This window comes from Pimephales promelas, chromosome 2, assembly GCF_988280905.1.
Source record: "Pimephales promelas chromosome 2, fPimPro1.hap1.1, whole genome shotgun sequence".
Classification (NCBI taxonomy): domain Eukaryota; kingdom Metazoa; phylum Chordata; class Actinopteri; order Cypriniformes; family Leuciscidae; genus Pimephales; species Pimephales promelas.
The window spans coordinates 42,880,320-42,907,415 of NC_142770.1; the positions used below are offsets into that span (position 1 = coordinate 42,880,320).

The following is a 27,096-nucleotide window of genomic DNA, read 5'->3' on the forward strand; positions in this document are numbered from 1 at the left end:
AAGACTTGCTAGACTTACCTAGCAAGATAGCTAATTGACTGCATTTCTAAATAAGTAAAAACTGTAAATATTGTCATAAATAAAAGTCTTACCACGCAAGTTGTATTTGTTGCCCTTCACATTTTATGTGGTTTAAATGTGGCCCCCTTGGCATCTGAACTTGAGTACCCCTTGAATAGCCTATTGATTATATTCACTGCATGTATGTACGATATATATTTATAACAAAACTCAATATAAAACACAACCCTGCCTCTTTTCATTTAAATTCAAAATTATTAAACATATTCTAGACAATATGTAATGTATTGCATATTTCAATGGTAAAAATGTTGCAATAAACAACATTACAGATGATCTTATAATAAAAATAAATGACAAAACTCTATTTTTGTTGAATTTCAGTTTTATCAATAATAGCCATTATAAAAGTATAAGTAAAAGGTACAAAAAGCTATACAGTAAAGCTTTAATAACATAAAGCTAACAATTCAGTCAAATATACAAATTCAGCGCTCAAATATATGAAAATTCACTGATCTTTCTGCCCAAACTATTAGGCAGGGAATGAATTATAGATTAACGAGACCAAAGATCGCCTGTTAGGTTTATACAAGACGAACTATATCTCATGTTTAACCACTACAGAGACGTCAGAGTCAGCGGCAAACATCAGAACGACTAGCTGTGGAAAGGCTGTTCCAGGCGGGGGACACGAGCGCGAGCGTCCGGTGATCGCTTGCAATGGATCTCAGTCAAATTATCATAAATCTATAAATAAACCACAGATTTGAGCTTTAAAAAACTACATTCTCACCTGGAAAACTCATAAAACTACATTTACAGTTGTATTATAATAACAGTTATAATTTCACAATATAACAATAACAATAACAGTATCAGCGCTTCTAATGCCATTGTAACACTCGCAAGTGACAATACTCTGTCAACCAATCAAAGTTCTGCAGTGAGTCTAGCTCCTCCTTTTAGTACCGTACCACTGTGCTGGAGTCCAACAAACAACAATGGGTCTATATTACATCTCAGGTACTACGGGTACACACAACAAACATATTAATAAAACACTACTGTAAAAACCCACATGAAATTTGATTTGTAGCATTTGAAGGGGTGGTCAAAATCCCTTGCCTCTTCAGTATATATATCATAATATCATTTTAAATGATTATGTATTTCTTTTATAAAATCAATAATTAAGTATATTCATTGTTACTTAATCATTTATCGACATATACATTTATTCTTTGTGCTTTTGCTTGTGAAATAATATACTTAAATGCATGCTGATGTAAGTCACCAGCTTCTTTTAGGTGCACAAGGCCATTTGTCTCTTTCTCTGGTCTCAGGAGAAAGGTTTATGGATCATAAAGGCGTCGTGAACACATATGTCCAACACATATGATACTTCTCTGTACAGATGGTCAAGCTATATTGAGCATTGCTTTATTGAACTTTAATTGTTATATTAAAATGTATTCTTTCTATTATATTTGCTTTCTGAGGAGCAAATGTTATCTGTTTTTCTCCCAAACGAGTGAATGTTTTACCATTATGTTTTGGTACACTTAACTGATAATAAGCCGCTCAGACTCTCTTCAGCCTTGATGGGAGCTCCTATTTGCTAGGGTCCTATGTGAATGCAGTAACAGTGAAAATAATAGGGAAATAGGGATTTTGGTTTATGTTTGAGTGTTAAAACATAAAGGGGTCATTGAAGCCAATAGTTTAAGGCACAATGTTGAAGTCTTACTCCAGTTAGACTAAAGTTTAGTGTTAGTCTTCTTGGTTGCAGGTTAAGGAACCACTGCCATTATTGGAGATTGAATGAGTTGTTGTTCTGGACACACTGGCGCCAGCAACCCAAATCTGTGACCTGGAAGGTCATGACGTGCCTCATCGATGGAGATATGTTTCGTCTATCTGTATATGTGTGGAAAATTACTGTGTTTATCTATATCGTAGCCAATGAGAATCATTCAACGTGTAAGCAATGACGCAGCTTAGACCTTGAAAACAGTATAACTGCTGTGATCTTTGTAACTGTAAGGGGGCGGCCTACGAACTCCTGAGTGAGTCTTGAAGCTGACTTCTGCTGATGAAATGGCAAACTATGTTCAGTAAAACTTTCTTTAATTTTTATAATTCTGACTCCGGGTCTTCATTCTTCATGTCTGGTTCTGGGTCCTTAAACTGTTAACGCCTAACAGTTTGGTGGAGGATGCGCTGGCAATTATTCTCGGTGACACCTCTGGCAAATCAACAAACAAGGTAGTAAGCTGTTGTTCATTGTTAGGGCTGTCTGATTGGAAAAGATTTTGAAGGAGGTCGGGAGAGTCTTCACTCCGATGAGGCGAGTGAAGAAGTTAATTATACTAAAGTTTAAAGTATAAAATGAAGTCGCTGATAGCATTGTTTAAGGTTTAAAGTTAACAAGAGCAGACAGCGCAAGCGAAGCGTACTTTGTGGGGGCCCCACTGGGCCTGGGCATTGTTGGTGTAGCAACACCCCAGCAAAGTACGTCCCTGGATTGGAGGTCCAGGGCACCGCGAACCTACTCTATCTCTTCCATCTCAGATAGGGGTACCCCGAATTTAGTGGATTAGGCAGTTAGGGATACTAACAAAAACAGGGTTGTTTGCCAGGGATGCATCTGTAGTGATGTAGTTAAATAGTGGTGTAATTCCATGTTTGGTCCACTGGGGGGCAACCTTGTGTTATATATGTGGGTTACCATGAAGCATGGAATGAGTGTTACTTCCACTGGCTAGTGAGCAGCACACGCTGCTAGTGTATTAATAAACGGACAGTTTGCAAATGTATCCTGACGAGTCGGTAGCTTATTAAATGCACTACACGGCGAAGGCAAAGGAACACTACATGGTGTCAGAAGTCAGTCGTTTTACGAACTTATGGACCTGCGTTAGACAGCATTGAGACAACGTAAAGCAGGCGTATCCTGACTGAAAGAGAGTCTGTTGAGTGCAAATCGAATATGGACCAGTTCAGATTGCCACCCCCATTAGTCCTGTCTGGAAATACAGGTGAAAATTGGAGGAGATGGATACAGCGGTTCAACATTTACATGACAGCTTCAGGATCTGATTCAAAGGTTGAGAAGGTAAAAATTGCCATTCTACTACATGCATTAGGAGAGGAGGCCTTAGAAGTCTACAATTCACTGTCTGTTGAGTCTGAAGAGGAAGAGGAAACAACAATGCAAGATATTGTAACTGCACTTGAGAAGTATTGCTTGCCGAGAAAGAATGTTGTATTTGAGAGGCACCAGTTTTGGGCTTACCCTATGCCTGATTCAATAACCATCGATAAATATGTCACAGAACTGAAACAAAAGAGTAAAGACTGTGAGTTTGGCTCAACAGAATCTGAAATGCTAAGAGACAAGATCGTGTTTAGCATTGGTGATCAGCGTTTAAAAGAGAGGCTCTTAAGGGAAATAAATCTGACCCTTGAAAAAACTGTTGATATTTGTAGAGCAGCAGAGGCAGCAAAAACACAGATTCAAGCAATGGGTGAACAGAATAAAATTGTCCATGCCGTTAGCCATGCCGTTAGAAAGAAGACAACAGAAGCAAAACCAAACAAGGTGTATGAAAGAACAAAATCTCAGCTGCAAAAAGTTCATGTTAAGTCTTTCATCTGCAAAAAGTGTGGAAAATCTCACCTTCCACGACAGTGTCCAGCCTTTGGAGCTACCTGTCATGCCTGTGGAAAATGTAATCACTTTGCCTCAGTGTGCATGTCTATAAAAAAAGACATTCAGCCTAAATATAATAGAAGTGTCACTGTTGATTCATTATTCATTGGGACAGTGGAATTAAAAGGGACTCACAGCTTTGCACAGAAAGCATGGTACACAGATGTGGACATTGGAAATGTGACAGTGAAGTTTAAATTGGACTCAGGGGCTGAGGCCAATATTTTACCTCTTGACATTTATAAATCTCTGCAAGAAACAGTGTCAATGCAACCGACCTCGACTATGTTGGTGGCATATGGTGGAACAAAATTAAGACCAGAAGGTCTGGCCAAGCTGCAGTGTGTCACTCCCAAGGTGCAAGTTTGCTTACCCTTTTACATCACTAGACACTCATCTATTCCTATATTGGGTAAGGAGGCATGTGAACGGATGCAGCTACTGAAAAGAGTAGACACTGTGCTCACAACCCATCCTACCTCCAAAGAGGAGCTGATAGCACAACATTCAGCAGTTTTTGAAGGTCTGGGTCAGTTTCCTGGTGAACATCATATACATGTCGATCCGAAAGCAGTCCCGGTCATACATGGCTGTAGAAAAATTCCCTTAGCAGTGCTGGGCAAACTGAAGGATACACTGGATCAGCTGTTACAAGCAGATGTCATAGCGCCAGTCACACAGCCCACTCCATGGGTTAACAGTCTTGTCATCACTGAAAAAAAAAATGGGTTATTGCGAGTATGCCTGGATCCTCGCGACCTTAATAAAGCAGTTCTACGCCAACACTTCTCTATCCCAACAACTGAGGATGTACTATGCAAGCTTGCTGGAAAGAAGATTTTCTCCATCTTTGATGAAAAGGATGGCTACTGGCAAGTTAAACTCGACAGAGACTCCTCCCTGCTATGTACTTTCAACACACCATGGGGTAGATACAGATTCAAACGTCTGCCATTTGGTGTCAAATCCGCTAGTGAAGTCTTCCAGCAGTACAACAATGAAGTGTTTGGTGACATAAAAGGTGTACATATTGTAGCTGATGATATGATCGTCGCCGCTGCTACTGAACTAGAACATGATGTCATAGTTGCTAAAATTATGGAGAGAGCAAGAACACACAATGTGAAATTCAACCCTGACAAGATTCAGTACAAGGTGAATAAGGTAAATTTCATGGGACACGTGATAACTCCACAGGGTGTGAGAGCGGATGATGGCAAGATACAGGCAATTGTAAACATGCCAACACCCACAGACAGACAATCGTTACAACGTCTTTTGGGCATGATCAGGTATCTCGCTCCTTTCATCCCAGGTGAGGCATCACTTACAACACCTCTCAGGCAGTTACTGAGAAAAGACATCGCATTCCAATGGCAACCTGAACACGACTCTGCATTGTCTGCACTCAAAATATCACTGACCAACACACCAGTTCTCAGGTACTATGATCCTAACAAACTGCTCACTATACAAACAGATGCATCCAAAGATGGCTTAGGATCATGTTTGCTGCAGGAAGGGCAACCAATAGCGTATGCATCTAGGGCTTTAACTGAGACAGAAAAGAACTATGCCCAGATTGAGAAGGAGCTACTGGCGATTGTTTTCTCGACCAAAAAGTTCCATCAGTATGTATACGGACACAGTGTGTATGTCCAATCGGACCATAAACCATTGGAGTCTATCTTCAAGAAGCCACTGAGCAAAGCACCAGCGAGACTCCAACGTATGCTCTTGCAGCTACAGAGATATGACCTCATTGTCCAGTACACGCCTGGGAAGGACATGGTAATTGCTGATGCATTGTCACGTGCCGTTGCTGAAGGTCAGCACACAAGTACAGACGACCTCAGTGATGAAAGAGTTGTATATGCACTTGAAGCAACACAAGCTCTCAGTGACGACACGTTAAAGCAGCTCACTGATGCTACTGCAAAAGACAGTACTCTCCAGCTTCTTATGAAGATGCAAAAGACAGGATGGCCAAAGCATAGAAAACAACTTGATTTCACAATTCAACAGTACTGGCCTGTTAGACACACTGTGGCTGTGCAGGATGGTATATTGATGGTATCTGACAGGATTCTGATTCCTGAGACAATGAGATCAGAGATGCTCAAGAAACTACATATCGCACATCAAGGTATACAACGTACAAAAGCTCATGCCAGGAAGTTCATGTATTGGCCAGGTATGACCAGACATATTGAACAGATGGTCGAAACATGTACAACCTGTCAACAGTTTCAACCCAGGAACCAGAAAGAGCCACTCATCTCTCATGAAGTACCAGAGCTCCCCTGGTTAAAAGTTGCTGCAGACATCTTCGAAATCAGAGGTCAATCGTTCCTTCTGATTGTTGATTATATGTCAAAGTTTCCTGAGGTGTTGAATATTAAGGACAAGACCGCATCCACAGTCATTGCAAAGATGAAAGCAGTGTATGCCAGGCACGGCATCCCCAAAGAGCTAGTGTGTGACCATGTACCATTTGCAAGCTATGAAATGAAGAAATTTGCAGCTGAGTGGGGCATCAAACTGACACACTCCAGTCCGGCCTACCCTCAGTCAAATGGGTTGGCAGAGAGAACTATTAAAACTATTAAAACTGTCCTGAGAAAGGCAGAACAGTCAGGGATGGATCATCACCTTGCTTTGCTGTCAATAAGAAATACTCCTGTCACTGGCATGCCTTATTCACCAGCGCAAGTTTTGATGGGAAGAGTATTGAGGAGCACCTTACCAGCATCCAGTGAAGTCTTGCGACCAACCACTCCCAAAGGTGTTCATCAGGCTCTACAAACCCTGCAAAAGAAGCAAGCATGTCACTACAATGTGCGGGCAAAATCCCTGCCAGAACTGCATGCAGGTAATACCGTACACATTGAAACAGACAAAGGGTGGCAGCCGGGTCTCATTGTGTCTAAACGAGATGAGCCAAGGTCCTACAATGTTGTTAACGCAGCAGGACGTCAGTTTCGTCGCAACAGGCGCCACCTAAGGAAAACAATTCACAAGCACACAGAAACATTGGAACCTGCAGATGAGCCTAATGATGGTGCACATTATGAGTCTAATGATGATGCACACTCTACCATTTCAGTGGAACACGAAGTGGGAGATAGGTCTACACAGGGTGTACAGGATCAGTCCTTACGTAATGCCAGTACCACGGTCACCAGGAGTGGTCGGATTGTGAAAGTTCCTGTAAAGTTCCAGGACTACTGTATGAACTGACTATAAGTTTGCCTTGTGCTTATGTATGATACAAACGAAAAGGCAATGTTCCTGTTATGTGGACTTTAAGAGCTATACTTAGTGCTTTGTGTCTTATGTGTAGCCAGTATTGTTTTCCGAGAAAAAAGGGGATGTAGTGATGTAGTTAAATAGTGGTGTAATTCCATGTTTGGTCCACTGGGGGGCAACCTTGTGTTATATATGTGGGTTACCATGAAGCATGGAATGAGTGTTACTTCCACTGGCTAGTGAGCAGCACACGCTGCTAGTGTATTAATAAACGGACAGTTTGCAAATGTATCCTGACGAGTCGGTAGCTTATTAAATGCACTACACGGCGAAGGCAAAGGAACACTACAGCATCAAGAATGATTCCGGGGAAAAAAATAAATAAAAAGTTGGGACCCAAATTGGCGTGGACCAGTATATGTAACTGTGATTTTGCAGTATAATTTGCAGTTTCATCACGCAGAAGCCAAGCTGAGTTGTTCAAAGATTGCCGCCTCCATTTCTGCAATAACTTCAGGTGAGTATGAACTATGATTAAGATATGGCAGAAAAATTGGATAACTTAATCAGTAATTTGAACAGTCCTAAAACAAATAGTGCGACAGAAGAGAGTAAATGCTGTAAACAGCTGGGCTCTGAAGCCCTCACTTTGAAGAAATTTGCAGAAATTATTAAGTAAATGGTAGTCAGGGTTTTGAGTCTGATTGGAAATTTAAACGACAACTTGACTGGTTATAAAGAAACTGAAAGAGGAAAATGTTTAGCCTCATATTGCTAATGATCATTACAAAAAGCAAGTAAAATAAATTCTGTGGCAGGAATAATTTCCCTAAGCAAGTGATTAAAGTTAAACTGAAACTTTGTGAAAACAACTTAGAAATATTTTGAGCATTTCGATACAGCCTCTGAAAATTAATGTTCTGTCAATAATAATGATGAAGATTATGATTGGGCTATTGTGATTAAATCCACCACTGGTGGACTGTAAAATAATACATAGAACTGCTTATCAGTGGCTCTGTGTGCATTCCTGAATGGGACACACTGCTTCAAGTGTGTGCAGTAAGTTGGAGCAGATAGAGAGTGTTTTAATTGTGGTCAGCAGGATCATTTAACGCATAACTGTAAATGCCCACAGAGAATGTGTTTCAAAATGTGACAGACAACACATTTCTGGTATTAATGTGGGTTTGGAAGTAGATCCGTGTTTAAATGATGACATTAACATTTTTCATCTGAGAAATGAGAGATAAAAACAAGGTCAAAAGAATGAAGTTTTAAAGTGAATCCTTTTAAAGAAAGGATCTATAATAGTAATTTTTATAAGTGAAATAATGAAATACAGTTTGATGTAAAATGAATGACTCCAACAAATGTGAGTTGCAAAATATATCAAAGTAACTAAAGGGATGATTGTGTTTTAATTAAACATTTTAAAAAGGTTTTAGATGATATAGAGAGACTAATCGCACAGATGATTTACAATAACTGCAAAAGTATCACAAGCAGAGAGTGCTTGCCTCGTCAAAGTTAGTGTGGATCCTAATTGGAGATTAATAAACTCCAAGAGAAAAATTAAGTCAAATATTAAACTATGGTTGAACTTGACGATTAAAATTGAGATTGAGATTGAGAAACGTTATTGAGAACTAGAATAATTATTTTTATTTAAGAACAAATAAGCAGAAGCAGTACTTTATTAGCAGTTGTTGAATGCTGATTAAACAAACAACTTGAGAAGTTGACCATGAAAGAACTAGAAGCTGATGTTTAGCTTTCAAAAGATAAGTTTGTTTTTGGCTGTAATGAAACAGTTTGGTTATCTGAATCTGGTGTGTGCTGTGGCTGCAAAACTGCCAGTGCAACAGAGACTCAATCTGAGTGAAAATTAGTAATGCCTTAATTCCCTGATGTGGGCAAAAGACAAATGTAAATAATGTTTATTTGAAACCGTATGTAATTTCTGGCAAAGATGCCTTAAATTGGAATAGAGTTAAACGATGGGATAAAGTTTGATGTTAGACGTTTATGAGAGCGCAGTACCAGTCCTGAATACCTCACAGTCTCTCTCATTCAATGTCAGCTAAAGATGTTATCTGAGCCTGTGTCATTAGTGATAATAAGCTATTTGTATTAAAACACAGTGTTTCAGTTGAAGATCATAGACACAGAGATGTTAAGAAAAATCATTGCCATTCAGAGGCAATTTGTATTTTAAATGTTTTAAAAGTGAAACTAAAGGACTTTCAAGAAGTCTTTAAAATAATAATAGATGACACGAATTGACATCTTTGACTAGGTTGTTTGTGAACCAATAACTTATTTGTCTGAAGATCTTAGTCCCCACCATGAAACGGGAGCGGGGACGATGGCTCCGCCTACAGATGAAGTGCACTGAATGTACGGTTGTGATCTAAATCCACTGAGTAGCTAGTTGCTGCTTTTAAGATGGTTAATGGATTTAAGTGATTGAATACTGTTGTTATTAACCTGTCTCCCTGTGTTACAACTATTAGGCAGTCCGAATGGCCCTGGTGACTCTTGAATATTTTTCCTAAGCTCCAGAAACAACAGATTTTGTTGAAGAAAACGGTTTTGAGAAAATGGCGGTTACCATGTGTGCACGAGTGGTCATCTCGATGACGGGTAAGACCTTCTTTGGCCAAATAGGAGGCAACCTAAGGCAGGGGGATCACGCAGACACTGGGCATCTCCTGATGGAGGTGTTTATGTGAGGTTGGGTATGAGAGTGGACGGATGTCTGCGAGGCCAACAGCATCCTGTATCGTTAGGGGGGATGGAGCTGTGAGGAGTCACGGCAGTCTGCCCCAGGAACGTAAGTCCCTCTATCTCACTCACCAGAAACCGCATTCACTGTATGGCTTGTTTCTCATTGTGACAAGCTCTGTGTATGCCAGGGGACCACACCCTGATGGAGATTATAGATAAAGAGCTAACAGGAAGTGGGCTTTCGGGGTTCAGTCAGGGCCATGAAGTGATTCCCATTTGTTGTTGTGGAGACAGTAACAAAACTTTTGGATGTCGGTCGCCTTATGGGCAAAGAAAATTATAGTGTTGATTTAGAACTAATATGTCTAACATAATTTTGACTCCTGAAGGTCGTTAGACATGGTGGTGACTAAAGATGAAGACAGCTTTTGTAGATTTAAGAAAAGTCTGGATAACAAAGGTGAATGGTCAAAGGATATTGTAATGAGTTTAAATGTTGTCTAAGTTACAGTCTTAGGAGGCTGTTAAAAAGATTATTTTGTTATAGTGAGAGAGACTTGAGTGGAGGAAGGGATGGAAACTGTGTCCGTCTTTCTGTTTTGGCCTGCTAAAGAAAGCTTAAACAAAATAATGTTAATGAACCAAAACAACCCAGCTGACCGTCTAAAAGTAAATGAATAATAAGCAGGCATGCTTTGAAACTGGTTTAGAGACCAAAAACAATTAAATAAAAGCTATAAGAAAAAAAATATTGTTGGTTTAACTTAAAAAAAAAGTAAGTAACCTGGGTTGCCTTAAAATTTTAAGTTGATTGAACTGGAAAAAAGTGAGTTAATACAATGAAGGAGATTAATTTAATAATCAGAAACTCAAAATAATAAGTTATTTCAACTAAATAAATTATTAAAAAGTTGATTTGACAAAAGAAAATATGTTGTGATAACAAATCTTGAAAATATTTTTTACAGTGTATGAATGTGTGTATTTTTTTTTTTGGCGACGGCACTTTACGTTTTATATGTGTTAGTTTGGGGACTATTATTTCCTGATTTTGAGGATATTGTGTCATTAACCTCTGGAATGTGTGTTTTATCATTACAGATGGGTTAAGTGGAATGACAAACTTTTAAAAAGTTGACATTTCTGAGTCAATCTGATGAAAAGACAATACAGAATGGGACGAGCTTTAATTGGAGTGGTTTTCCAGCTCTGTCTGCTATTGGTAATTATAAATACTAAAAAAAATCTCATTTATGATATTGTTCTGAATTACTCTCTGGATTAGTGTGTTAAATAAACTGAAATTGTAAAGTTGAAGATTGCCGTCCATTATGGGGTAAAAACTCTTCTCTAAATTCAACTGAGGGTCTACATTTAAATAGACGACTATATGGGATCTTAATGATAAACGTAAATAAAAGAAATTATAGACTTGACGGCAGAGAGACAAAGTGACACATTGGCTGAGTCACTATCCAAATTATCCAGAGTGAGCTCCCTCATTTTTTTTATGAAAGGCCGGTGGGCGAACAAAGGAGAAGTGAATATAACTTCTTAAAAAGTTTTTATTTCTCAAACCATTGAATGGATGTTTGACATTAGATGTCTAAGAAAACTACAATTTAGTTAATAAAGGTTAAATGAGAAAGCAGCTTTATGGCTGTCTTAGAGGTTGGGATCTGAGTAACATAATATTTTCGTTTCTGTAAAAGTGTAAAGATAAGTGGGACTGAGACGATACTGATAATATTTTTGGACTTTTGGAATATTATATTATATTTATATTTTAGACTAACCATTTGATAGACAAATACTGTGAAAAGTAGTTATAAGGAAAAATAAAGTTGAAATTAATGATAAGAAACCAAGAGTATTGAAGAATTAATAAAATAATTTCCCCAACGAGGGAACTCGTGTCACTATAGGCTGACAGTGGTGAGAGACTTGTTGGAAGAGGGAAGTGAAAAACAAAAAGGTTGTTGTGTGAGATATGTTTGTAGGGATTGTAAGCAAACAATTATGTACTGGTTAGATGCGGCGTGTAGGTAGATAGAAGAAATATAGGTTAAATTAAGTTTAAATGGTATGAAATATTTAAAAAAAAAATAAGGCATTGTATGATTAACAGGGTTTAACGTGATCTAAAGATAAGGAATGGACAAAAGCTTTATTAAGCAGAACGGGGAAAATTCTATATTTTAGTGGTAAAATAATGATTAAACTGATGATGTGGATTTGTTTTATTTTATTTATATTTTTGAAACAATAATAATAAAACAGGTGTAAAATGTTATACAATTAAACTGATACATGCTATGTGACCGTAAACTGAATGATAATTTCAGTAAAGACTTAAAAGTGCTTGAATCGATTATCATGGATCTGAATTATTAATATTTTATTTTTTGTTGTTATATTTTTGTTAGACAACCATTGTGTTTTGAACCTAAAGGGTCTATAAAGGGGATAGTGAAAATAATGGATTAACTATCCAACGTTGTTTATGATAAAAGGATTTGAAAATTATGGTTTTAAATAGATAAAAAATAGTGCTTATATTCTGGTATTCATGATTATAGACAATGTCCTTATTTAGGATCTGAGTAGTGACTCTGGGTCTAGCCCACGCTAGGAATACAGCAACAGTGCTTGTTTATTTAGCCCGGCTTCCAGAGGATAAATATGTACTTTTTTCGTAATCAGTTATGTGTTTTATAAAAATGTTAACCTGACTGATAAATTGAGGAAGAATGACATTGATGTCCTATTGTGAGTGGAAGGTGGGAGAGCCTCTTAATGGGGACTGGAATTTTTAGTATCCAGCATGTCCGTGACGAGGTGAAGAGACAAGTGTGACCCGTCAGGGGATCATGCGTCACCACTCCCCCTTCCGTAAGGACCTCACTGGTTAGACCAGACGTGGCGGTATTGGACCCCACATTGGTCTAAAATGGGGGACTGAAGGGGTGGTGAAATCCCTTGCCTCTTCAGCATATATATATCATAATATCCTTTTGAATGATTATGTATTTCTTTTATAAAATCAATAATTAAGTATATTCATTGTTACTTAATAATTTATTGACATAAATTTATTCTTTGTGCTTTTGCTTGTGAAATCATATACTTAAATGCATGCTGATGTACATGCACAAGTCACCAGCTTCTTTTAGGTGCACAAGGCCATTTGTCTCTTTCTCTGGTCTCAGGAGAAAGGTTTATGGATCATAAAGGCGTCGTGAACACATATGTCCAACACATATGATACTTCTCTGTACAGATGGTCAAGCTATATTGAGCATTGCTATATTGAACTTTTATTGTTGTATTAAAATGTATTCTTTCTATTATATTTGCTTTCTGAGGAGCAAATGTTATCTGTTTTTCTCCCAAACGAGTGAATGTTTTACCATTATGTTTTGGTACACTTAACTGATAATAAGCCGCTCAGACTCTCTTCAGCCTTGATAGGAGCTCTTATTTGCTAGTGTCCTATGTGAATGCAGTAACAGTGAAAATAATAGGGAAATATGGATTTTGGTTTATGTTTGAGTATTAAAACATAAAGGGGTCATTGAATCCAACAGTTTAAGGCACTATTTCTTTGTTAAAGTCTTACTCCAGTTAGACTAAGGTTTAGTGTTAGTCTTCTTGGATGCAGGTTAAGGAACCACTGCCATTATTGGAGATTGAATGAGTTGTTGTTCTGGACACACTGGCGCCAGCAACCCAAATCTGTGACCTGGAAGGTCATGACGTGTCTCATCGATGGAGATATGCTTCGTCTATCTGTATATGTGTGGAAAATTACTGTGTTTATCTATTTCTTAGCCAATGAGAATCATTCAACGTGTAAGCAATGACGTAGCTTAGACCTTGGAAATGGTATAACTGCTGTGATTGTTGTAACTGTAAGGGGGCGGCCTACGAAATCCTGAGTGAGTCTTGAAGCTGACTTCTGCTGATGAAATGGCAAACTATGTTCAGTAAAACTTTCTTTAATTTTTATAATTCTGACTCCGGGTCTTCATTCTTCATATCTGGTTCTGGTTCCCAAACTGTTAATCCCTAACAATGCGGACAACCTTGAAGGGAAAAGATATCGCCTATGGGGTCAAACCCTGTTCCCTGTCGGCATCTGCTGAAGAAAGGGAGTGGACACACTATGCTGGAAAACTGAGAGTGCCCTATTGACATTGGAGATGCACCAGTTCTTGACACAAGAGATCAAGAATTAAACTAAATAGTGGTAGAAAGGTATAAATCAAGTCCAGTGAAGCAGGCAACTCTTTAGGTAGTTACAGCACTGCTGGTCACTATATGACGCAATTGTCAAAACTAATCAGAAGTAGAAGTTGATATTAGTTCAAGTTTGCTCTGTGTGGATGTATTGTTCTGTTCCAGTGATGTTCTGTGACTCAACCTTGAAGGGAAAAGATATCGCCTATGGGGTCAAACCTTGCTCCCTGTCGGCATCTGCTGAGAAAGGGAGTGGACACACTATGCTGGAAAACTGAGAGTGCCCTATAGAAACTGGAGATGCACCAGTTCTTGACACAAGAGATCAAGAAAGAAAATAAAAACTGGCAGGAAGGTATGAATCAAGTCCAGTGAAGGAGGCTTGATCACAGCTGCCAAAAATATGGAGCGCTTCACGGATTTGCGTGTCATCCTTTCGCAGGGGCCATGCTAATCTTCTCTGTATCGATCCAATTTTAGTATATGTGCTGCCTTAGCAAGCACGAGGCCAACCATCCCCCTCAAGCAATATGTACCCCTCTGGTTCGAGCGAGCCATCACCAAGGTGGTAGGGCAAGCGATCCATCTACTGAAAGAATGGGTTGGGAAGACTTATCTATGGTACCAAACTACAAGCTCTGAATGGGCTGTGTACTCCAGGTTTTTGAGAAAGAAATGAGTTGGCAGAAAGTAGAAAACCCGATTATGCGGACAACCTTGAAGGGAAAAGATATCGCCTATGGGGTCAAACCCTGTTCCCTGTCGGCATCTGCTGAAGAAAGGGAGTGGACACACTATGCTGGAAAACTGAGAGTGCCCTATTGACATTGGAGATGCACCAGTTCTTGACACAAGAGATCAAGAATTAAACTAAATAGTGGTAGAAAGGTATGAATCAAGTCCAGTGAAGCAGGCAACTCTTTAGGTAGTTACAGCACTGCTGGTCACTATATGACGCAATTGTCAAAACTAATCATAAGTAGAAGTTGATATTAGTTCAAGTTTGCTTTGTGTGGATGTATTGTTCTGTTCCAGTGATGTTCTGTGACTCAACCTTGAAGGGAAAAGATATCGCCTACGGGGTCAAACCCTGTTCCCTGTCGGCATCTGCTGAGAAAGGGAGTGGACACACTATGCTGGAAAACTGAAAGTGCCCTATAGACATTGGAGATGCACCAGTTTTTGACACAAGAGATCAAGAAAGAAAATAAAAAGTGGCAGGAAGGTATGAATCAAGTCCAGTGAAGAAGGCTTGATCACAGCTGCCAAAAATATGGAGCGCTTCACGGATTTGCGTGTCATCCTTTCGCAGGGGCCATGCTAATCTTCTCTGTATCGATCCAATTTTAGTATATGTTCTGCCTTAGCAAGCACGAGGCCAACCGTCCCGCTCACGGAATATGTACCCCTCGGGTTCGAGCGAGCTATCACCAAGGTGGTAGGGCAAGCGATCCCTCTACTGAAAGAATGGGTTGGGCAGACTTATCTATGGTACCAAACTACAAGCTCTGAATGGGCTGTGTACTCCAGGTTTTTGAGAAAGAAATGAGTTGGCAGAAAGTAGAAAACCGGATAATGCGGACAAACTTGAAGGGAAAAGATATCGCCTATGGGGTCAAACCCTGTTCCCTGTCGGCATCTGCTGAAGAAAGGGAGTGGACACACTATGCTGGAAAACTGAGAGTGCCCTATTGACATTGGAGATGCATCAGTTCTTGACACAAGAGATCAAGAATTAAACTAAATAGTGGTAGAAAGGTATAAATCAAGTCCAGTGAAGCAGGCAACTCTTTAGGTAGTTACAGCACTGCTGGTCACTATATGACGCAATTGTCAAAACTAATCAGAAGTAGAAGTTGATATTAGTTCAAGTTTGCTCTGTGTGGATGTATTGTTCTGTTCCAGTGATGTTCTGTGACTCAACCTTGAAGGGAAAAGATATCGCCTATGGGGTCAAACCTTGCTCCCTGTCGGCATCTGCTGAGAAAGGGAGTGGACACACTATGCTGGAAAACTGAGAGTACCCTATAGAAACTGGAGATACACCAGTTCTTGACACAAGAGATCAAGAAAGAAAATAAAAACTGGCAGGAAGGTATGAATCAAGTCCAGTGAAGGAGGCTTGATCACAGCTGCCAAAAATATGGAGCGCTTCACGGATTTGCGTGTCATCCTTTCGCAGGGGCCATGCTAATCTTCTCTGTATCGATCCAATTTTAGTATATGTGCTGCCTTAGCAAGCACGAGGCCAACCATCCCCCTCAAGCAATATGTACCCCTCTGGTTCGAGCGAGCCATCACCAAGGTGGTAGGGCAAGCGATCCATCTACTGAAAGAATGGGTTGGGAAGACTTATCTATGGTACCAAACTACAAGCTCTGAATGGGCTGTGTACTCCAGGTTTTTGAGAAAGAAATGAGTTGGCAGAAAGTAGAAAACCCGATTATGCGGACAACCTTGAAGGGAAAAGATATCGCCTATGGGGTCAAACCCTGTTCCCTGTCGGCATCTGCTGAAGAAAGGGAGTGGACACACTATGCTGGAAAACTGAGAGTGCCCTATTGACATTGGAGATGCACCAGTTCTTGACACAAGAGATCAAGAATTAAACTAAATAGTGGTAGAAAGGTATGAATCAAGTCCAGTGAAGCAGGCAACTCTTTAGGTAGTTACAGCACTGCTGGTCACTATATGACGCAATTGTCAAAACTAATCATAAGTAGAAGTTGATATTAGTTCAAGTTTGCTTTGTGTGGATGTATTGTTCTGTTCCAGTGATGTTCTGTGACTCAACCTTGAAGGGAAAAGATATCGCCTACGGGGTCAAACCCTGTTCCCTGTCGGCATCTGCTGAGAAAGGGAGTGGACACACTATGCTGGAAAACTGAAAGTGCCCTATAGACATTGGAGATGCACCAGTTTTTGACACAAGAGATCAAGAAAGAAAATAAAAAGTGTCAGGAAGGTATGAATCAAGTCCAGTGAAGAAGGCTTGATCACAGCTGCCAAAAATATGGAGCGCTTCACGGATTTGCGTGTCATCCTTTCGCAGGGGCCATGCTAATCTTCTCTGTATCGATCCAATTTTAGTATATGTTCTGCCTTAGCAAGCACTAGGCCAACCGTCCCGCTCACAGAATATGTACCCCTCGGGTTCGAGCGAGCTATCACCAAGGTGGTAGGGCAAGCGATCCCTCTACTGAAAGAATGGGTTGGGCAGACGTATCTATGGTACCAAACTACAAGCTCTGAATGGGCTGTGTACTCCAGGTTTTTGAGAAAGAAATGAGTTGGCAGAAAGTAGAAAACCGGATAATGCGGACAACCTTGAAGGGAAAAGATATCGCCTATGGGGTCAAACCCTGTTCCCTGTCGGCATCTGCTGAAGAAAGGGAGTGGACACACTATGCTGGAAAGCTGAGAGTGCCCTATTGACATTGGAGATGCACCAGTTCTTGACACAAGAGATCAAGAATTAAACTAAATAGTGGTAGAAATGTATGAATCAAGTCCAGTGAAGCAGGCAACTCTTTAGGTAGTTACAGCACTGCTGGTCACTATATGACGCAATTGTCAAAACTAATCATAAGTAGAAGTTGATATTAGTTCAAGTTTGCTTTGTGTGGATGTATTGTTCTGTTCCAGTGATGTTCTGTGACTCAACCTTGAAGGGAAAAGATATCGCCTATGGGGTCAAACCTTGCTCCCTGTCGGCATCTGCTGAGAAAGGGAGTGGACACACTATGCTGGAAAACTGAGAGTGCCCTATAGAAACTGGAGATGCACCAGTTCTTGACACAAGAGATCAAGAAAGAAAATAAAAACTGGCAGTAAGGTATGAATCAAGTCCAGTGAAGGAGGCTTGATCACAGCTGCCAAAAATATGGAGCGCTTCACGGATTTGCGTGTCATCCTTTCGCAGGGGCCATGCTAATCTTCTCTGTATCGATCCAATTTTAGTATATGTGCTGCCTCAGCAAGCACGAGGCCAACCATCCCCCTCAAGCAATATGTACCCCTCTGGTTCGAGCGAGCCATCACCAAGGTGGTAGGGCAAGCGATCCATCTACTGAAAGAATGGGTTGGGAAGACTTATCTATGGTACCAAACTACAAGCTCTGAATGGGCTGTGTACTCCAGGTTTTTGAGAAAGAAATGAGTTGGCAGAAAGTAGAAATCCCGATTATGCGGACAACCTTGAAGGGAAAAGATATCGCCTATGGGGTCAAACCCTGTTCCCTGTCGGCATCTGCTGAAGAAAGGGAGTGGACACACTATGCTGGAAAACTGAGAGTGCCCTATTGACATTGGAGATGCACCAGTTCTTGACACAAGAGATCAAGAATTAAACTAAATAGTGGTAGAAAGGTATGAATCAAGTCCAGTGAAGCAGGCAACTCTTTAGGTAGTTACAGCACTGCTGGTCACTATATGACGCAATTGTCAAAACTAATCATAAGTAGAAGTTGATATTAGTTCAAGTTTGCTTTGTGTGGATGTATTGTTCTGTTCCAGTGATGTTCTGTGACTCAACCTTGAAGGGAAAAGATATCGCCTACGGGGTCAAACCCTGTTCCCTGTCGGCATCTGCTGAGAAAGGGAGTGGACACACTATGCTGGAAAACTGAAAGTGCCCTATAGACATTGGAGATGCACCAGTTTTTGACACAAGAGATCAAGAAAGAAAATAAAAAGTGGCAGGAAGGTATGAATCAAGTCCAGTGAAGGAGGCTTGATCACAGCTGCCAAAAATATGAAGCGCTTCACGGATTTGCGTGTCATCCTTTCGCAGGGGCCATGCTAATCTTCTCTGTATCGATCCAATTTTAGTATATGTGCTGCCTTAGCAAGCACGAGGCCAACTGTCCCGCTCACGGAATATGTACCACTCGGGTTCGAGCGAGCCATCACCAAGGTGGTAGGGCAAGCGATCCATCTACTGAAAGAATGGGTTGGGCAGACTTATCTATGGTACCAAACCACAAGCTCTGAATGGGCTGTGTACTCCAGGTTTTTGAGAAAGAAATGAGTTGGCAGAAAGTAGAAAACCGGATAATGCGGACAAACTTGAAGGGAAAAGATATCGCCTATGGGGTCAAACCCTGTTCCCTGTCGGCATCTGCTGAAGAAAGGGAGTGGACACACTATGCTGGAAAACTGAGAGTGCCCTATTGACATTGGAGATGCATCAGTTCTTGACACAAGAGATCAAGAATTAAACTAAATAGTGGTAGAAAGGTATAAATCAAGTCCAGTGAAGCAGGCAACTCTTTAGGTAGTTACAGCACTGCTGGTCACTATATGACGCAATTGTCAAAACTAATCAGAAGTAGAAGTTGATATTAGTTCAAGTTTGCTCTGTGTGGATGTATTGTTCTGTTCCAGTGATGTTCTGTGACACAACCTTGAAGGGAAAAGATATCGCCTATGGGGTCAAACCTTCCTCCCTGTCGGCATCTGCTGAGAAAGGGAGTGGACACACTATGCTGGAAAACTGAGAGTGCCCTATAGAAACTGGAGATGCACCAGTTCTTGACACAAGAGATCAAGAAAGAAAATAAAAACTGGCAGGAAGGTATGAATCAAGTCCAGTGAAGGAGGCTTGATCACAGCTGCCAAAAATATGGAGCGCTTCACGGATTTGCGTGTCATCCTTTCGCAGGGGCCATGCTAATCTTCTCTGTATCGATCCAATTTTAGTATATGTGCTGCCTTAGCAAGCACGAGGCCAACTGTCCCGCTCACGGAATATGTACCCCTCGGGTTCGAGCGAGCCATCACCAAGGTGGTAGGGCAAGCGATCCATCTACTGAAAGAATGGGTTGGGCAGACTTATCTATGGTACCAAACCACAAGCTCTGAATGGGCTGTGTACTCCAGGTTTTTGAGAAAGAAATGAGTTGGCAGAAAGTAGAAAACCGGATAATGCGGACAAACTTGAAGGGAAAAGATATCGCCTATGGGGTCAAACCCTGTTCCCTGTCGGCATCTGCTGAAGAAAGGGAGTGGACACACTATGCTGGAAAACTGAGAGTGCCCTATTGACATTGGAGATGCATCAGTTCTTGACACAAGAGATCAAGAATTAAACTAAATAGTGGTAGAAAGGTATAAATCAAGTCCAGTGAAGCAGGCAACTCTTTAGGTAGTTACAGCACTGCTGGTCACTATATGACGCAATTGTCAAAACTAATCAGAAGTAGAAGTTGATATTAGTTCAAGTTTGCTCTGTGTGGATGTATTGTTCTGTTCCAGTGATGTTCTGTGACTCAACCTTGAAGGGAAAAGATATCGCCTATGGGGTCAAACCTTGCTTCCTGTCGGCATCTGCTGAGAAAGGGAGTGGACACACTATGCTGGAAAACTGAGAGTGCCCTATAGAAACTGGAGATGCACCAGTTCTTGACACAAGAGATTAAGAAAGAAAATAAAAACTGGCAGGAAGGTATGAATCAAGTCCAGTGAAGGAGGCTTGATCACAGCTGCCAAAAATATGGAGCGCTTCACGGATTTGCGTGTCATCCTTTCGCAGGGGCCATGCTAATCTTCTCTGTATCGATCCAATTTTAGTATATGTGCTGCCTTAGCAAGCACGAGGCCAACCATCCCCCTCAAGCAATATGTACCCCTCTGGTTCGAGCGAGCCATCACCAAGGTGGTAGGGCAAGCGATCCATCTACTGAAAGAATGGGTTGGGAAGACTTATCTATGGTACCAAACTACAAGCTCTGAATGGGCTGTGTACTCCAGGTTTTTGAGAAAGAAATGAGTTGGCAGAAAGTAGAAAACCCGATTATGCGGACAACCTTGAAGGGAAAAGATATCGCCTATGGGGTCAAACCCTGTTCCCTGTCGGCATCTGCTGAAGAAAGGGAGTGGACACACTATGCTGGAAAACTGAGAGTGCCCTATTGACATTGGAGATGCACCAGTTCTTGACACAAGAGATCAAGAATTAAACTAAATAGTGGTAGAAAGGTATGAATCAAGTCCAGTGAAGCAGGCAACTCTTTAGGTAGTTACAGCACTGCTGGTCACTATATGACGCAATTGTCAAAACTAATCATAAGTAGAAGTTGATATTAGTTCAAGTTTGCTTTGTGTGGATGTATTGTTCTGTTCCAGTGATGTTCTGTGACTCAACCTTGAAGGGAAAAGATATCGCCTACGGGGTCAAACCCTGTTCCCTGTCGGCATCTGCTGAGAAAGGGAGTGGACACACTATGCTGGAAAACTGAAAGTGCCCTATAGACATTGGAGATGCACCAGTTTTTGACACAAGAGATCAAGAAAGAAAATAAAAAGTGGCAGGAAGGTATGAATCAAGTCCAGTGAAGAAGGCTTGATCACAGCTGCCAAAAATATGGAGCGCTTCACGGATTTGCGTGTCATCCTTTCGCAGGGGCCATGCTAATCTTCTCTGTATCGATCCAATTTTAGTATATGTTCTGCCTTAGCAAGCACGAGGCCAACCGTCCCGCTCACGGAATATGTACCCCTCGGGTTCGAGCGAGCTATCACCAAGGTGGTAGGGCAAGCGATCCCTCTACTGAAAGAATGGGTTGGGCAGACTTATCTATGGTACCAAACTACAAGCTCTGAATGGGCTGTGTACTCCAGGTTTTTGAGAAAGAAATGAGTTGGCAGAAAGTAGAAAACTCGATTATGCGGACAACCTTGAAGGGAAAAGATATCGCCTATGGGGTCAAAACCCTGTTCCCTGTCGGCATCTGCAGAAGAAAGGGAGTGGACACACTATGCTGGAAAACTGAGAGTGCCCTATTGACATTGGAGATGCACCAGTTCTTGACACAAGAGATCAAGAATTAAACTAAATAGTGGTAGAAAGGTATGAATCAAGTCCAGTGAAGCAGGCAACTCTGTAGGTAGTTACAGCACTGCTGGTCACTATATGACGCAATTGTCAAAACTAATCATAAGTAGAAGTTGATATTAGTTCAAGTTTGCTTTGTGTGGATGTATTGTTCTGTTCCAGTGATGTTCTGTGACTCAACCTTGAAGGGAAAAGATATCGCCTACGGGGTCAAACCCTGTTCCCTGTCGGCATCTGCTGAGAAAGGGAGTGGACACACTATGCTGGAAAACTGAAAGTGCCCTATAGACATTGGAGATGCACCAGTTTTTGACACAAGAGATCAAGAAAGAAAATAAAAAGTGGCAGGAAGGTATGAATCAAGTCCAGTGAAGGAGGCTTGATCACAGCTGCCAAAAATATGAAGCGCTTCACGGATTTGCGTGTCATCCTTTCGCAGGGGCCATGCTAATCTTCTCTGTATCGATCCAATTTTAGTATATGTGCTGCCTTAGCAAGCACGAGGCCAACTGTCCCGCTCACGGAATATGTACCCCTCGGGTTCGAGCGAGCCATCACCAAGGTGGTAGGGCAAGCGATCCATCTACTGAAAGAATGGGTTGGGCAGACTTATCTATGGTACCAAACCACAAGCTCTGAATGGGCTGTGTACTCCAGGTTTTTGAGAAAGAAATGAGTTGGCAGAAAGTAGAAAACCGGATAATGCGGACAAACTTGAAGGGAAAAGATATCGCCTATGGGGTCAAACCCTGTTCCCTGTCGGCATCTGCTGAAGAAAGGGAGTGGACACACTATGCTGGAAAACTGAGAGTGCCCTATTGACATTGGAGATGCATCAGTTCTTGACACAAGAGATCAAGAATTAAACTAAATAGTGGTAGAAAGGTATAAATCAAGTCCAGTGAAGCAGGCAACTCTTTAGGTAGTTACAGCACTGCTGGTCACTATATGACGCAATTGTCAAAACTAATCAGAAGTAGAAGTTGATATTAGTTCAAGTTTGCTCTGTGTGGATGTATTGTTCTGTTCCAGTGATGTTCTGTGACACAACCTTGAAGGGAAAAGATATCGCCTATGGGGTCAAACCTTCCTCCCTGTCGGCATCTGCTGAGAAAGGGAGTGGACACACTATGCTGGAAAACTGAGAGTGCCCTATAGAAACTGGAGATGCACCAGTTCTTGACACAAGAGATCAAGAAAGAAAATAAAAACTGGCAGGAAGGTATGAATCAAGTCCAGTGAAGGAGGCTTGATCACAGCTGCCAAAAATATGGAGCGCTTCACGGATTTGCGTGTCATCCTTTCGCAGGGGCCATGCTAATCTTCTCTGTATCGATCCAATTTTAGTATATGTGCTGCCTTAGCAAGCACGAGGCCAACTGTCCCGCTCACGGAATATGTACCCCTCGGGTTCGAGCGAGCCATCACCAAGGTGGTAGGGCAAGCGATCCATCTACTGAAAGAATGGGTTGGGCAGACTTATCTATGGTACCAAACCACAAGCTCTGAATGGGCTGTGTACTCCAGGTTTTTGAGAAAGAAATGAGTTGGCAGAAAGTAGAAAACCGGATAATGCGGACAAACTTGAAGGGAAAAGATATCGCCTATGGGGTCAAACCCTGTTCCCTGTCGGCATCTGCTGAAGAAAGGGAGTGGACACACTATGCTGGAAAACTGAGAGTGCCCTATTGACATTGGAGATGCATCAGTTCTTGACACAAGAGATCAAGAATTAAACTAAATAGTGGTAGAAAGGTATAAATCAAGTCCAGTGAAGCAGGCAACTCTTTAGGTAGTTACAGCACTGCTGGTCACTATATGACGCAATTGTCAAAACTAATCAGAAGTAGAAGTTGATATTAGTTCAAGTTTGCTCTGTGTGGATGTATTGTTCTGTTCCAGTGATGTTCTGTGACTCAACCTTGAAGGGAAAAGATATCGCCTATGGGGTCAAACCTTGCTTCCTGTCGGCATCTGCTGAGAAAGGGAGTGGACACACTATGCTGGAAAACTGAGAGTGCCCTATAGAAACTGGAGATGCACCAGTTCTTGACACAAGAGATTAAGAAAGAAAATAAAAACTGGCAGGAAGGTATGAATCAAGTCCAGTGAAGGAGGCTTGATCACAGCTGCCAAAAATATGGAGCGCTTCACGGATTTGCGTGTCATCCTTTCGCAGGGGCCATGCTAATCTTCTCTGTATCGATCCAATTTTAGTATATGTGCTGCCTTAGCAAGCACGAGGCCAACCATCCCCCTCAAGCAATATGTACCCCTCTGGTTCGAGCGAGCCATCACCAAGGTGGTAGGGCAAGCGATCCATCTACTGAAAGAATGGGTTGGGAAGACTTATCTATGGTACCAAACTACAAGCTCTGAATGGGCTGTGTACTCCAGGTTTTTGAGAAAGAAATGAGTTGGCAGAAAGTAGAAAACCCGATTATGCGGACAACCTTGAAGGGAAAAGATATCGCCTATGGGGTCAAACCCTGTTCCCTGTCGGCATCTGCTGAAGAAAGGGAGTGGACACACTATGCTGGAAAACTGAGAGTGCCCTATTGACATTGGAGATGCACCAGTTCTTGACACAAGAGATCAAGAATTAAACTAAATAGTGGTAGAAAGGTATGAATCAAGTCCAGTGAAGCAGGCAACTCTTTAGGTAGTTACAGCACTGCTGGTCACTATATGACGCAATTGTCAAAACTAATCATAAGTAGAAGTTGATATTAGTTCAAGTTTGCTTTGTGTGGATGTATTGTTCTGTTCCAGTGATGTTCTGTGACTCAACCTTGAAGGGAAAAGATATCGCCTACGGGGTCAAACCCTGTTCCCTGTCGGCATCTGCTGAGAAAGGGAGTGGACACACTATGCTGGAAAACTGAAAGTGCCCTATAGACATTGGAGATGCACCAGTTTTTGACACAAGAGATCAAGAAAGAAAATAAAAAGTGGCAGGAAGGTATGAATCAAGTCCAGTGAAGAAGGCTTGATCACAGCTGCCAAAAATATGGAGCGCTTCACGGATTTGCGTGTCATCCTTTCGCAGGGGCCATGCTAATCTTCTCTGTATCGATCCAATTTTAGTATATGTTCTGCCTTAGCAAGCACGAGGCCAACCGTCCCGCTCACGGAATATGTACCCCTCGGGTTCGAGCGAGCTATCACCAAGGTGGTAGGGCAAGCGATCCCTCTACTGAAAGAATGGGTTGGGCAGACTTATCTATGGTACCAAACTACAAGCTCTGAATGGGCTGTGTACTCCAGGTTTTTGAGAAAGAAATGAGTTGGCAGAAAGTAGAAAACTCGATTATGCGGACAACCTTGAAGGGAAAAGATATCGCCTATGGGGTCAAAACCCTGTTCCCTGTCGGCATCTGCAGAAGAAAGGGAGTGGACACACTATGCTGGAAAACTGAGAGTGCCCTATTGACATTGGAGATGCACCAGTTCTTGACACAAGAGATCAAGAATTAAACTAAATAGTGGTAGAAAGGTATGAATCAAGTCCAGTGAAGCAGGCAACTCTGTAGGTAGTTACAGCACTGCTGGTCACTATATGACGCAATTGTCAAAACTAATCATAAGTAGAAGTTGATATTAGTTCAAGTTTGCTTTGTGTGGATGTATTGTTCTGTTCCAGTGATGTTCTGTGACTCAACCTTGAAGGGAAAAGATATCGCCTACGGGGTCAAACCCTGTTCCCTGTCGGCATCTGCTGAGAAAGGGAGTGGACACACTATGCTGGAAAACTGAAAGTGCCCTATAGACATTGGAGATGCACCAGTTTTTGACACAAGAGATCAAGAAAGAAAATAAAAAGTGGCAGGAAGGTATGAATCAAGTCCAGTGAAGGAGGCTTGATCACAGCTGCCAAAAATATGGAGCGCTTCACGGATTTGCGTGTCATCCTTTCGCAATATGTCCCGCGATCTTCTCTGGATGCTGTCGAGCGTTTGTCGAGCTTTTTCAGTTTTGGGCCAATCAGAATCGCGGATTGTCGAGCCTTAGTCGAGCGTTTTCAGTTTTGGGCCAATCAGAATCGCGGGCTGTCGAGCGTTTTCAGTTTTGGGACAATCAGAATCGCGGATTGTAGAGCCTTTGTCGAGCGTTTTCAGTCTTGGGCCAATCAGCATTGCGGATTGTCGAGCGTTTGTCGAGCGTTTTCAGTTTTGGGCCAATCAGAATCGCGGATTGTCGAGCGTTTGTCGAGCGTTTTGGGCCAATAATAGCATCTACTCAAACGGGAGAAAGAGACGGTGACACCTGGACTGACTGAGTGAGTATAACAAAAATTAATAGAATATTACGAATACGTGTACAGACATAACATTGTCTTCCCAGAGTACTTTTACAATGTACCGACATGTAATTTGTTGATGTTACGTCTCTCCGTCGATCGCTGGTTTTTATATGTAAAGAAACGTTAATGTTTGTTAGTCAATTAACGTCAGGCGTCCTGATTACACATTTAAACAATATTTACACTTTGAATTTCGACTTCAAACCGTAATAACTACATTTACACGGTCTAAGGAAGATAATCAGGAAGTCTGATCAAAGATTTAATACATTTTGAGAGATCGCTAACATGTAATGTAATGCAATCCATTGGCAATTAATGGGACAACATCATGTGGCAAATCTCGGTAGCTAAACAAAATTAAATGATGAAAAGACTATACATTTAGTGTCTTTAGACCCTTACGATTATAATATCACCACGTGAAATCAAAATATAAAGTTTAAGCGTATCTTTTATGCATTAGCAATAAGCCTGTTTGCTTAATGGCTGCCTGGGGTCATTATTTACCTGTTGTTTATGAATTTGTTAACGTTAATATTTCAATAATAACGAATGTGTAGTTCTTGTATATCATTAATCTTATGTGTGATAGTCCTGTTAATATGGCAATTAATTTATAGCTGCTAGTTTCACCTGTGTGATGAGATGTGGTATTATGTCAAGTATATTATCTCCTGGTATACTCTCTAGCTCATTTAACCTATACCAGTAAATGTAGGTGTGTCCGTACACTCATGTGAAACAATAACTTATCCTTAACAACCATTAATCCAATTCATACTCACCCTCCTAGGAGAAGATTCCGTGGAGTCCTTGTGGCTTCTTGATCTTGCAAGAATTATTCTAATGCTCTCATTATTGCTTATAGAACTGTTTTTTGTACACTGAAGTAAAAAAACTATACCACTTTTGTATTTATAAAGTAACAATTTATTTATACAAAAGATAAGAGTACTGGTTACACAATGCTTACTATTTGTAGCAAAATAATAAAAGGTTACA

The 27,096-nt window shown here is 41.1% G+C and overlaps 13 non-coding genes across 13 annotated transcripts; all 13 read right to left on the reverse strand.

Moving 5' to 3' along the window:
• Positions 1-14,351: 14,351 nt before the first annotated feature.
• Positions 14,352-14,458, reverse strand: LOC148997529 (U6 spliceosomal RNA). The gene has a single exon (XR_016148156.1). It is a non-coding gene; the product is annotated as a U6 spliceosomal RNA (small nuclear RNA).
• A 763-nt stretch (positions 14,459-15,221) lies between these two features.
• Positions 15,222-15,328, reverse strand: LOC148997530 (U6 spliceosomal RNA). Its single transcript, XR_016148211.1, has one exon. It is a non-coding gene; the product is annotated as a U6 spliceosomal RNA (small nuclear RNA).
• A 763-nt stretch (positions 15,329-16,091) lies between these two features.
• LOC148997531 (U6 spliceosomal RNA) lies at positions 16,092-16,198 on the reverse strand. Its single transcript, XR_016148157.1, has one exon. It is a non-coding gene; the product is annotated as a U6 spliceosomal RNA (small nuclear RNA).
• A 763-nt stretch (positions 16,199-16,961) lies between these two features.
• On the reverse strand, positions 16,962-17,068 carry LOC148997532 (U6 spliceosomal RNA). The gene has a single exon (XR_016148243.1). It is a non-coding gene; the product is annotated as a U6 spliceosomal RNA (small nuclear RNA).
• Positions 17,069-17,831: 763 nt separating this feature from the next.
• Positions 17,832-17,938, reverse strand: LOC148997533 (U6 spliceosomal RNA). Its single transcript, XR_016148178.1, has one exon. It is a non-coding gene; the product is annotated as a U6 spliceosomal RNA (small nuclear RNA).
• A 763-nt stretch (positions 17,939-18,701) lies between these two features.
• Positions 18,702-18,808, reverse strand: LOC148997534 (U6 spliceosomal RNA). Its single transcript, XR_016148176.1, has one exon. It is a non-coding gene; the product is annotated as a U6 spliceosomal RNA (small nuclear RNA).
• Positions 18,809-19,571: 763 nt separating this feature from the next.
• Positions 19,572-19,678, reverse strand: LOC148997535 (U6 spliceosomal RNA). Its single transcript, XR_016148158.1, has one exon. It is a non-coding gene; the product is annotated as a U6 spliceosomal RNA (small nuclear RNA).
• A 763-nt stretch (positions 19,679-20,441) lies between these two features.
• LOC148997536 (U6 spliceosomal RNA) lies at positions 20,442-20,548 on the reverse strand. The gene has a single exon (XR_016148160.1). It is a non-coding gene; the product is annotated as a U6 spliceosomal RNA (small nuclear RNA).
• Positions 20,549-21,311: 763 nt separating this feature from the next.
• LOC148997537 (U6 spliceosomal RNA) lies at positions 21,312-21,418 on the reverse strand. Its single transcript, XR_016148212.1, has one exon. It is a non-coding gene; the product is annotated as a U6 spliceosomal RNA (small nuclear RNA).
• A 764-nt stretch (positions 21,419-22,182) lies between these two features.
• Positions 22,183-22,289, reverse strand: LOC148997538 (U6 spliceosomal RNA). Its single transcript, XR_016148177.1, has one exon. It is a non-coding gene; the product is annotated as a U6 spliceosomal RNA (small nuclear RNA).
• A 763-nt stretch (positions 22,290-23,052) lies between these two features.
• Positions 23,053-23,159, reverse strand: LOC148997539 (U6 spliceosomal RNA). The gene has a single exon (XR_016148168.1). It is a non-coding gene; the product is annotated as a U6 spliceosomal RNA (small nuclear RNA).
• Positions 23,160-23,922: 763 nt separating this feature from the next.
• On the reverse strand, positions 23,923-24,029 carry LOC148997540 (U6 spliceosomal RNA). Its single transcript, XR_016148174.1, has one exon. It is a non-coding gene; the product is annotated as a U6 spliceosomal RNA (small nuclear RNA).
• Positions 24,030-24,792: 763 nt separating this feature from the next.
• LOC148997541 (U6 spliceosomal RNA) lies at positions 24,793-24,899 on the reverse strand. Its single transcript, XR_016148214.1, has one exon. It is a non-coding gene; the product is annotated as a U6 spliceosomal RNA (small nuclear RNA).
• Between the last annotated feature and the right edge of the window lie 2,197 nt (positions 24,900-27,096).